General features: G+C 39.9%; 1 protein-coding gene across 7 annotated transcripts in view; it reads left to right on the forward strand.

Annotated features, from left to right (window-relative positions):
- Positions 1-12,624, forward strand: part of Nr2c2 (nuclear receptor subfamily 2 group C member 2) — an 89,082-nt gene that overhangs the window by 30,204 nt on the left and 46,254 nt on the right. For 3 of the 7 annotated variants that reach the window (XM_052719268.1, XM_052719269.1, XM_052719270.1), the window contains one exon: positions 12,279-12,439. The exons of the other annotated variants lie outside the window; for them this stretch is intronic. The gene's annotated coding sequence lies outside the window, so the exon portion shown is untranslated. The remainder of the gene's footprint in view (positions 1-12,278; positions 12,440-12,624) is intronic. 7 annotated transcript variants of the gene reach the window in all.

The following is a 12,624-nucleotide window of genomic DNA, read 5'->3' on the forward strand; positions in this document are numbered from 1 at the left end:
TGTAGGCCCTCCCTGGGTGGGGTCATCTTTGGCTTTTCCTGGGTGTGGGTGTTGCCTGTCAGTAAGCCTGTCACAGAAGCTGTGTCTGGGCCTCTAAGCCTGTCATGGCAGCTGTGTGGTCAAGCTGTGTTGGGGCCCCTCCACAGAACAATTGGCGGATGAGTGTGTGCGTTGATGCGGTGGGAAGTAGAAGAAAACAAACCCATGGAATAGTACAAGAAATCTTTTCTACTTGTGAAATCTTTTCTACTTCTCCAGCTACCCCACCCGCTACCCCCGGGCCCCTAAGCACTATATTTCAGTAGAAACGTGATTCTGAGCCTGTTAGTAAAACTGCATAGTATTTAGAATCCAGTTGTGTATTTGGAGGAATTCATATCTATTGTTATGCTAAATACTAGCAGACTTTTCCCCCTCTTTTTAGGAACTAGTGTGAGAATGTGGTGAGTACATTGCTTGTTTTTGACAGGTTAATCTGCCTGTGAACAAAAGATTGTGCACCAAATTGCTTTTAAATATCTTGCTCTTTTACATAGAAACCTGCTGCACAGATGATGCAAAAGAGGGGTCACTGCCCAGTGACCCTTTGCCATACTAACTTGGTGGTCATTTGAAACAGATGCAAAAGGAGAATGTGGTTCATTTCAGTCGAGGCTGCTTGCAACCCTTCCCCCTTTTAGTCATTTGCATTGTTCATTATTTCCCCTAGTTGTTAAGAATTCAGAAGTTCCTAGTTGAGATTGTAACATACTGGGTCTGTTTGCTGGCTTTCTATACTTGTGTTTGAACTGTTTTGCCCCAATGGAAATGTTGCAACTTAAATCCAGAATAAATTGTTTGTTTAGCAGTCTTGTTATCTGCACATTGACTCCATGTTCTGTAGATATTCCTCAACCTAAACGTTTGTTTTTCAGCAGATTACTGTGTGGGAGGCAGTGCTGTTCAGTGATGGAAGAATGTGAGAAAGTCTGACGTTCCATTTAGGAGAACCCATCCATGTCCTCGGTGTATGTAATAAACTTCAAGACAGGCACTGAGCTGTACTTACCGGATGTCTAATTAGCAGACAGAAGATCTAGGCGAAGTTCCAGGATTAAGTTTGCAAAGCACAGAGACATTGTATTCTTTCCCTAAGATTGTATTGTTCATTCACTAAGCATTTATTGTGTGCCTAGAGGAGAAATAGTCATGTATTTCTGTCCTTAGGTCCCTGAACAGATAGGGTAGTGCCCTATAAAGAATGCCAAGATCCAGGACTTTGGAGCCTTCAGGAGACATTCAGGCCATGGGAACAGGGCTTTATTAGACTCTGGAAACAGTAAAGATGACCCTTGTGCCAGAAAGGCATGTATAATTTTAGAAAGAAATGAAGTTCAACAGCTTTCACCCATTCAGTCTGAGCTGCAAACTATAATAAGGTCTTTGTCCAAACACACCTTCATAACCTAGTCTGCACACAGTTTTATAGGATTCTTGATTTGTTTTGCAATACAATGTCATCTTCTTCCTCTTCCTCTTCTTCCTCCTCCTCTCCCCTGCCCCCCTCCAAGACTGGGTTTTTCTGTGTAGCTCTGGCTGTCCTGGAACTTGCTCTGTAGACCAGGCTGGCCTTGAACTCAGAGATCCACCTGCTGCTGGCTCCCAAAGGCTGGGATTAAAGGTGTGCACCACCACTGCCCAGCTCAGGTCGTCTTATGTAGCCCAAATTTCTGATTTCAGTCTCCCTAACCACTGTCTCCTTGGTGCTGGGACTAAAGGTGAGTGTCACCACACCCAAACAAGTATTGCTCTGGATTGGAACCCAGGGCCTTTTCATACTAGACAAGACTCTACTATTGAGCCACACTCTCAGCACCTAGAGTTCTTTGTATTAGCAGTTTTCTTGTTAAAGTGTAAGTATTCTACCCAGAGTATAAAACACACACACACACACACACACACACACACACACACACACACACACACACACTCTTGCATGTTGCCTAGAAGTTGTACTTGAGCATTGATTGATTCTGTCCTCTGCAAGCTAAGAAGTTGAAGCTAGCCAGGGATGAGGCAGAGACTGTTAGCTGACACTGAGATGGCACACAGGGAAAGACAAAAAGCAGAGGCGAGACTAGGTGGAAATACCTAGTGTTCTTATGTTTTGTTAATCAGGCTGACCTTTTACCACTGTTCTGAATGGTCCAATATACATATGGATTTCCAGGTCTATTTATAATGCTAGTCTCTAAATTCAGACAGCTGTAAGCATTTCTTAGAGGTCCTGTTATGACATCACTTTGCCTTCAAGTAAGACCATTTTTACGCTGCTTCTGACAACGTTGTGATGTTTGACCTCAGTTGTCAACTCACTAGGACTGAGAAATGGGAAATCGGTAAAAAGTACGTCCTGTTGTATCTGCAGTAGCATTTCAAGAGACAGGTAAATGAAGGCATTGTCCTGACAAATGGGTTCATCCCTTATGGAGCTATAATGTGATGACATTAGTGAGAAGTGGTAAAATGTAGGATCGTGGTTCTGTCTCTAAGGCTTTAGGAATCTAAAGACTACTAGCCTATCATTTCCAGAATTGAACATCCCTACACTGACTCCCAAGGATGCTTGAAGCTGTTTACTCAACCTAAATTTAATATTGAGCCCACTGCCAGTATAATCCCCTACCTAATCCAGGTAGAGTCCTTTGGGCTTCTGATATAAATGAGATTGAATATAGGGCTTTTGTGTAGCTAGGCAAGCACTGTATCATTGTGCTACATCTGTAGCCCTGTGCTTCTGAAATAAAAGTAGTCAACGAATTATCACAGAATGTTTCCACGTAACTACCAACTGGGTTGAGAATAGAGAACATGGGATGTAGCTCAATTGGTAAAGTATTTGGCTAGCATCTACACACCACTCACATGAAATCCCAGTACTTTGAAGGTGGAAGATCAGAAGAAGCTCCAAGTATCCTTGGCTACATAATGGGTTTGAGGCTAGCCTGACATACATGATATCCTGTCTCCAAAAGACAGAAAGAGATACCAGGGAAGAAAAGAAAGAAGAGACTTTTCTAAATTCCAGAAGCTCTTGATGCCCTTTCCATTCAGTCCTCTCTCCTCCTCAGAACTGACCTCTGTCCTGTTTCTTACACTAGTAATTAAATGGGGGTTTTGGTTTTTTGAGACAGGATCTTTCTTACTCTGTAGCCCAGACTGGCTTCCACCTCTGGATCATTCTGTCTTGGCCTCTGAGTGCTGAGATTACAGGTATACAAACCTAACCCCAAGTGGGGAATTTTGTTCACTCGTTGTTTTAAAAAGTATTTAAACATGGTTCACAATAATAATATAATTCACGTATTTTTTCATCAACCCTCAAAGAAACCTGAAACCCCCTTAGCTTTCAGCCTGTTTTATAGTCTAGAGAATGATGTACAATGCCCATATTTTTGTTTTTGAATGAGTAAGTAAAAGAGGAAATGACAAGAGATAGACAGACATTATCAAAGCCAGTACCCAAAATACCTTGTGGAAATTGACTGGGGTAGTTGAGGCAGATGTCTGGAATTCCCTATAGAGACAGTCTCCAGAGCAGGTTGTTCCTGTTGTGGAATATTATTTTAACTGGGCAAAGGTGTGTTATATTTGTTTATGCTGTATTTGTTTAATTATGTAAAGATGTGTTGCATTTGTTTCACCTTTCCTGCTTAAGGCACCTGATTGGTTTAATAACAAGCTAAACAGCCAATAGTTAGGCAGGAGAGGGATAGACAGTACTGGCAGGCAGAGAAATAGGAGGAGGAGAAATCTAGGCTCGAGGAGAAGAGGAATGAAGAGAACTCAGGAGAAAGAGAGGGACATACCCAGGGCCTGAAGCCAGAGCCAAAAGCCAGCCAGATACAGAAGCAGTGAAAGTAAGATACACAGAAGGAAAGGTAAAGAAAAAAAAAAAGCCCTGAGGTAAAACATAGATTGTAGGCGGAGTTTTCCTGTGCTGGCAGCCACTCCCAAATAATCACTCAGAAACTTAATATTCATTGTAAATGCTTGGTCAATAGCTCAGGCTTGTTACTAGCTAACTCTTACATTTTAAATTAACCCATATTTTTTATCTATGCTTTGCCATTTGATTCTATCTTCTCTCAGCAGGAATGCCCTTCTTGCTTCTCCCTGCATCTGCTGGTGACTCTTCTGACTCTACCCTTCTTCATCCCAGCATCCTTAGTATGGTTGTCCCACCTATACTTCCTTTCTGGCTTACTGGCCAGTCAGCTTTTTGTTAAACCAATTGGAGAGATAAATCTTTACAGTGTGCAAAAGGATTATTCTACAGCAGTAGATAAAGAGAAATAGATTAAAATAAGAGCTAAGTTAAGGCTGAGCATTCAAAACTAATAATAAGTCCCCATGTCATGATTTTGGAGCTGAGTAGCCTCAAAAGAAAATGCCTGGTACATTAATTTTTTTAGGGTTAAAACCTGTGAGCTCAGAGTTAAAATAGCAACTGGCTAACTTTCTCTCTTTGTTAGCATCCCCTGAACTCTTCCCTTCTATACTGCCCCAGCTTTTAAAAAAACAAAACAAAACAAAACAACAACAAAATAACCCACGCTAGGCTCCTACCTGCTACTTCCTATCAACCAGTTGCTAACCCCACATCTCTGAGCCCAGGTTGATTTTATTTAATTAGTTAATTCCCCCCTTTTGTCTAAATAAAAAGAAAGGTTTTAACTTTAACATAATAAGAGTTTATACAATAAGAAAAGTTATCAAGTAAGAATTATATTTACGATATCCAGTCCATTTACGATATTCAGTCCATTTGTATTTGACAAATTCAGAGAAAATACTCTATTATTAATCCTATCTTGGTGAGTCCAAAGTTTTGTACCTAATTTACCTTCTATCATCACTAAGGAAAAGTATAACTATGTAGTCTTCAGCTCTATGGAAGACCCCAGAAGGATATAATATTATCTGAGTAAACAGGAGATGTAGTGCAAGCCACTTCAAAATGACAGAGACATTTAGCTGTCTGGACAGTCACCCAGGGTTACTCTGCAACATTGGGGCATCCAATCTTTGGCCTACAGGCCTAGAATATCTAGAGACCTTTCTATGAAGCAAGATTTTGAAAGACTGTCCCACCTTGTTTAGGCAAAGTTTGTCAGTCTTTTTCCTTTGTGTCCTGCATGTCCAGTTTGTACACCATACTGTCAGTAGTCAAGGCAAGAACAGTTTTTTTTGCCCAGTGGCTAACCTTGCCACAATGAAAGCAAACTCCATATGGAGTTTTTTGATACCTATCATCTCTGAAGTAAATTGGTGCTGCCAGGAGCAGACGTGTCTCACTGTCATGTAAAGTCTCAGGTTATTAAACATTTTAAATGCCATATTCTATAGGTCTCTGAAGCATTTGAAGATCACCTATCTATCTAAAATATATGTTTAATTTTGAAAACATACCTAATATAACTACAAGTTTGATTATTGTAGATGACTAACTACTGACCTGCATTTCTTAATTATGCATTACATTTTTAAATGAGCTGCATAAGCACAATACCCCAAATAAGAGTAGAAACATATGTACAGTATAATAAAAATAACCTTAAATTGGTATCAATATACAAAAATCCATACCAATGTAAAATATTTGAGGTTAATAGTTGTCTTTTTATCCTATATTCCCTCTAAATAATGACCAACATCCATAACCCATTGAATAACCAAAAACCACCACTCCACCTCTTGGGAGTATGGGTGTTATGTTCTCTAGACTGCTTGCTGTTGTCTGTGGGTGAAGGCATCTTTAGGGAACCCTGAGAAAATTGAAATAATGGTCAAGTCCTAAGAAAACTAGCTATAACATTTATTGTCCACTCTCTGTGCAATGGGAATGTGCAAGGCTTATCTGCAATCCTGGATAGAATAGTCTGTGAGGCTGGACCATCTCAGCCAGCAGCCTTGAAGCTGTTCTAGATGCAGAACTCTGAGGAAAGTGCAACAGGAGCACTCTGAGAGGCTGGGTCAGCTGGGCCACCCGTTAGCATTGGTGTCTGGTCTCCTTGCTCTGAAAAGACAGACTTTCAAAGGTAACATACATATCTGCATTAACACAAGTATGGACTGTGCCTTGTACACAAGCCAGCCAAAAAATGATTTTTTTTTTTTTGCTTTATGTTTGAGCAGGTAAAATATACGTCACCTGTCCTGTAATTTTTCTAGGTTTATTTCTTTATGTCTGTGGCCAAGGTATTCAGGGGGTCTCGCCCAGTCAAACCTGATCTATTAACCTTGAATGAATCCACAGCCTTTCATTTCCTGTGGAAATAAAAGCATTGCCACTTCCCCAACGCAGTATTTTTTTTTTTACTTCCATTTTAAGACATCCCTAAAGTATCTAGGCAGGTTTAATTCAGCAGTCCCTTTTACAATCCCATGTCTCTCAGCAGCTGTCACTCATCAGCATTCAAAAAATTCAAAGTCAATGAGGCACTATACAGGATCCAGACTCACTGTGTATTTTTGATTGTTATGTGGCTTATTTTTTATGTTACTTTACTTTCTTTAAAGACTTTACTGTGTTATTTTTAAACTATTTGTTTTTTTCTATGACTGTCAATAATACCCCTTTTCTTTCTTAAGCCTATGCACATTTTTAAGCACACTGTAACTTGTTTAAAGTTTGTTTTTGTTTTTTGTTTTTTTCTGTCTGGACCTGCTTTACTATAAGTGCCTGCAGCTGCCCACTTGCAACATTCTCTGATGCATGAACCAAACTTTAAGCATCTTTACCTGCTAGTCTGTGAAACCCCAGCTTTATGCCCCAAGGGCCTGGCTGAGAGCTGTGTCTTTTTAACAGGGAACTGCATTCAACCACCCCAGCACTTAATGTTTCTACTTAACGAGGTGGCTTTTTTTTTTCCTTTCAGGTATTTCAGGCCCTATGTGGAAATTCGGATCCCACATTGGAGTGCCAAATGTACCTAACAGGCTTTTTTTTTTTTGGAGGGGGGGGCACCAACCAGCTCCCAAATCATGATGAGGAAACTTACAGTTTTGAATGCTTGACCTTAATTTAACTCTTACTTTAATGTTCTTTTTATCTAGGTTTTGCCTTGAGGCTTTTTTACCTTTCTTTCCTTCTGTGTATCTTACTTTCACTGCTTGTCTTGTCTGGCTGGCTGGTGGCTCTGACTTCTGGCCCTGGGCATGTCCCTGTCTTTCTTGCTCATTCTCTTCATGTTCCCCTTGAGGTGAAGCTTTTAAGTAAAAGAACAAATAATAACAGAAAGGTAACATCAAACCAGTGGCTTATAAACATCTAGTAGAAACTAGCCCAGGAACCCCTTTAAGGCAGCCAGTTGAGTTCCCTCCACTGATTATAAACAGGACAGTGTGTCCCCCTGGGGTGAGACTTCCAAGCATCAGAACACATAGCAACAAAGAGAGGTGACATCAGATTTGGTACTCACTGCATCCAGCAGAATAGACAGGAAAAAGTTGAGGCAGTCAGCTGGAATTCCCCTGAGGGCTAAGTCTTCCTTTGACTAGTTCAAACTCTCTGTCTTGTCTTTCTCTGACATTTATATCATGGGATAAACAGTGGTAACCTCTGTTGGAAATGGTTAACCTTCCAGCTGGCCTCAGTGTTTTGTTTTTCCCTTGGCCTGTTTTGCTATTTTCTTCCCTTCCTGTCACAGAGTTAGGGGCCAGCCCATACCCACACAAGGGATCTTACAGGACATCTTGAGACAAACATATCTGAAAGTAGGGTGGAAGACTACAACCATGCTTCCAGAGCCAGCTTCTCAAAACAACACTTGACAATTTACCAATATCGTCCCCCACCCCAACACAGCCATGCCTTTCATTCTGTTCTTAAAGGTGTGTCTAATATGGGCATCTCATAAATGGAATCATATAGTATGTGGTCTTTTACTTAGTATATGTATTTGAGGGCTATCTATATTGTAGTATACTAGTAGTTCCTTCCCTTTTATTACCAAATAATATAATACAGGGACTATAAAGTTTTTTTTTTGATTCATTCATGAGATGATAATTGTTGGGTTGTTTTCATTTTTTTCAACTGTTAAGATAATATCTGTCAGGTTTTTTGTGGGCCTATGTTTTCTTTTGTGTATGTATCTAAGGGTTGCTAGTCAGTGGTAGCTTTATTTTCTAAATGGCTTTCTGATCTGTGTGTGGTTGCAAATATGTGTGCAGTGTACATGTTTATGTGTACATGTGGAAGGCAGAGGATAACCTTAGAGTCATTCCCCAGGCACAGGTTTTCTAATTGGCCTAAAACTTAGCCTAGTGTAGGCTAGACTAGCTGGCAAGTGAGCCAGAGGGATCTACCTGTCTCTGTCTCCCCAGTGCTGAACTTACGTGTGTGTGTGTGTGTGTGTGTGTGTGTGTGTGTGTGTGTGTGTGTGTGTGTGTACACCATAGCAAGCATGTGAAGGGAGGTGTTAGGTGGGTTCTGGGGATCAAACTCATCTCAATAATCCCTGGCCGGACTTGACTTTAATGTGGGTCCTGAGGGTTGAACTCAGATCCTTGTGCTTTCCTGACTGAGCTTTCCTCCCAGGCTTGTTTTCTAACTTCTGAGGAAATGCCAAACTGCTTTTCAAAGTGACTATACCTTGTTACATCTTTGCCAGCAAAGTTATGAGATTCTATTTTCTCCATCCTTCCCAACACCAATGGGTGTGTAGTGGTTTCTATTGAGATTGTGATTTGCATTTCCAATGATGTTCTGCATTTAAGTCCCTTACCAGTTATGTCATTTTGAAATTTTATATCACTTTTTGATATTCTGAATGTTTCCATTTTACTTTTAAGGCCAAAAGTTCTTAATAGTGGCAATTTGCGTGTTCCTGTTTTTTGCTTTTGCTGCCTGTGCTTTAAGTGACACATTTAAGGAGACCACTGCCTAGTCCAAAGCTACAGATTTATAGTATAGCTTTAAATTTTTGTGTATGGTTTGAGGTTAAACTTAATATATTTTGTAACAGAAAAAAAAATGAAAAGAGCTGGGCATGGTGAAACACAAATGTAATCCTAGCATGTGGGAGGCGAGGCGGGAGAATTTCAAGTTTAAGATCAGTTTGTGCTACATAGTGAGTGGTGAAAGAAAGGAGAGAAAAGAAAGTGAAAAAAAGAATCTGTTGAGAGGATCAGCAATACAGTTCATCATATTGTAGCAATAATAATTCAACCTTGTCTAAATGAACTTAAGGAATTTTTCAGGAAGTTTATGATAATGATGGCTGCCCTTTGAGAGTGGACTAAGCGTTTGCTATTCATTGAGCCTCACACCATTCTATAAAGTCGCAATAGTATGTCATTATTGAATTTGAGGAAACTGAAACTTATATAAACTGGCTCATTCAGGGTCATGTGTCAGCCAATTTTCCAAGATCTCATAGTCTTTGGGAACTCAAGCAATGCTGACTGCTTTAAAACTAGTTGCAATTAAGATAAAAAAGCTTCAGGGTGGAGAGAAGACTTAGCAGTTAAAAGTACTCACTCCTCTTGGCTGAGAATCTGAGTTCAGTTTCTAGCACCCACATGGTAGCTCACAACCACCTGTAACTCCATTTCTTCTTGCCTCTGTTGGCCCTTGTATACCTGTGGTTCACAGGTAGACATGCAGGCAAAACACTCCTGCACATAAAACAAAAATAAATAAATCATTTTTGAAATAAGGTTCCTCACTGATGTCTTGGCCTATTTATCAGTAAAGGATTTTAGATCTTTGAAGCTGTCAGAATTAATTTGGAGACTAATATTAGATGAATCCAAATTCTAAATGTTCATTATTTAGAAGCATATGATGAATGGGCAAAACTTTCTTTATCCTTGGTGACAAACTATGTGCATGAGCAGTGCTAGAAGAGAGGCCTTGGGATGCAGCTTCAGCACATCTGTAAAGCACTTCTATCCTGTCTGTCTTAGTCAAGAGAACAAAGGAATCTGCATGAAGCATTCCTAAGCTAAATATCACTATAATGTCGTCTTTGTCTTTTATACTGAACTTCTTATTGGTAAAGTTAATGGTTTATGAAAGAAAACATTTTAATACGCTTAGTCATCCATTTCCATATACTTTTTTAGTTTTGGATACCCTTTTACATTGTAAAGTTTCGTGGCACAGGTATCCCCATTATCTAATTCAAAATTTATTTCATCATCTCAAATTGTCTTAGTTAGGGTTTCAGTTGCTATGAAAAGGCACCATGACCAAGACAACTCTTATAAAGGAAAACATTTAATTGTGATGGCTTACAGTTCAGAGGTATAGTCCATTATCGTCTTGGCCAGACATGGAGGCATGCAGGCAGACATGGTGCTGGAGCTGAGAGTCCCACATCCTGATAGGCAGACAACAGGACTTGAACTGAGGCACTGGGCATGACTTGAGCGTATATGAGACCTCAAAGCCCACCTCCACAGTGACACACTTCCTCCAAGAAGCCACACATACTCCAACAAGGCTCAACCATTTTCTTTCAAATCACACAAATTGAAGCCTCGCCTCACATTGCCTCAGCCCAAAGTAATCAGTGATCTATTTTCTTTGTTTATGGATTTGCCTGTTCTGGACATTTTATATAAATGGGATGAAACTAGTCATCTGTGACTGGTTTATCTGGGTTGTAGCATGTGTCAATATACATCCCTTTCTAAAATTTTTTTTAGATTTATTTTATGTGTATGAATTTTTGCCTGCATGTGCACTGTGTGAATGCTTGGTAGCCATGAAGGTTAGAAGAGTTGTAGACAGTTTCAAGTATTTACGGAGGTGCTGGGACTCAAACTTGGGTCTTGCAAGAATACAATGCTCTTAACCACTGAGTCAACTCTACAGTCCCCATACCCCTTTGTATTACCAAGTAGTACCATTGTTGTGTGGATTCTCTTGTGTGAAATACCTACCACAGTTAATATATTTTCTTAAGCATACTTAGCAGTAGAATTGCAGGGTTATGTGGCAGCTGTTCCAATCTGTCCACATTGTCACCAGTACTTGTTATTGGCCTATATTTTCATTGCTATTGTAGCCATTCCAGTGGATGTGAAATGATATCTTAGTGTAATTTTTTACTTGCATTCCCTAGTAACTGAAGATATGTATGGAATCTTTCATTGTGCTTATTGGCCATTTGTATATTTTGTTAAAGGACTCCCCTACCCCACCCACCCCCTGTGAATGTGTTGTGTGATGCAGTCCTGGGAATTGAACCCCACAGCCTAGTATGTGGTAGGCACATGATCTACCACTAGGCTACATTTTAAGTTAAAGCAGTTCTTTATATGCTATGTGTGGATCCTCATAGGTGATTTGCAAGAATTTCTCCCACTTATATGGATTTTCTTGTTGGTGTTAGTGTCTTTGGGACATAGAAGTTTTTAATTGGGGGCTGGGAAGATGGCGAGTCAGTAAAATGCTTACTGGATGTAGTGAAATGAATTAGTTATTCCAGCCTTGGAGAGCTAGAGACAGGCAGATGCCTACAGCTCTCTGGCCAGCCAGTCTAGCCTACCTGGTAAGCTCCAGGCCAGTGAGAGACTTAACCTAAACATAGGTCACTGGCACCCGAGGAACAGCACCTGATACTATTTTCTGTCTTTTACAAACATGCACACAAGTTTTTAATTTTGAAAATGTGCAGTTTATCAGATTTTTTGCTGTTATTTATGCTCTCAGTGACATCTAAAAACCATCACTTAAATCCAAGATCACAAAGTTATACCTGTTTTCTTGCAAGAGTTTTAATGTTTTAACTCTTGTATTTTAATCTTTAGTCTTTTTTTACTTGTTTTATTTAATTTAATTTTATTTAATTTAGTTTTATTTAATTGAGACAGGGTTTCTCTGTGTAACAGTTCTGGCTATCCTGGAACTCACTTTGTAGACCAGACTGGCCTTGGACTCACAGAAATCCACCTGCTTCTGCCTCCTGATTAAAGGCATGCGCCACCACAACCCAGCTGAGTTACTTTATTTATAATGTGTAGTTATTACCATTTGTTATAAAGATTATTCTTTGCCCATTTATAACCAAATTTGGTCCCTTGGTGAGTGGGCACAGCCAGTAGATACACATAACCAGAAGATAGATTAGAGGGAATATAACTACTTCCAGCAAGTAAGGAGAGCCCTTGCCGTGATTCAAAGCATTGCACCCTAAGCAAGGATTTTTTTTTTTTTTTTTTTTTAGCGTTTAATTACTTATTTATTTATTTACAAGTGCTTTGTCTGCATGTATGCCCTTTAGAGATGGTTGTGAGCCACCATGTGGTTGCTGGGAATTGAACTCAGGACCTCTGGAAGAACAGCTAGTACTTTCAACCGCTGAGACATCTCTCCAGCCCCCTGAGCAAGGATTTTTATCAGGAAAGTCCATGCATGTTTCCTTGTGAAGACTCATTCCTGGAGGTAAGCGGAATTCCTGAGCATGCTCAGTTTGAAGTCATGCTTTATTCATTGCATGTTCAAAAAATGACAGATGGGAATGCATCCTGCATAGAGGTTTTAATTTTAGTATGGCAATGAACAAATGTTACTCTAGGTCACCTAAATATTTTAAGGTGGTCAGAATGCCTTAGAGAAATTTTGGCAGC

This window comes from Peromyscus californicus, unplaced genomic scaffold, assembly GCF_007827085.1.
Source record: "Peromyscus californicus insignis strain IS unplaced genomic scaffold, ASM782708v3 Scaffold_6__1_contigs__length_162567912, whole genome shotgun sequence".
Classification (NCBI taxonomy): Eukaryota; Metazoa; Chordata; class Mammalia; order Rodentia; family Cricetidae; genus Peromyscus; species Peromyscus californicus.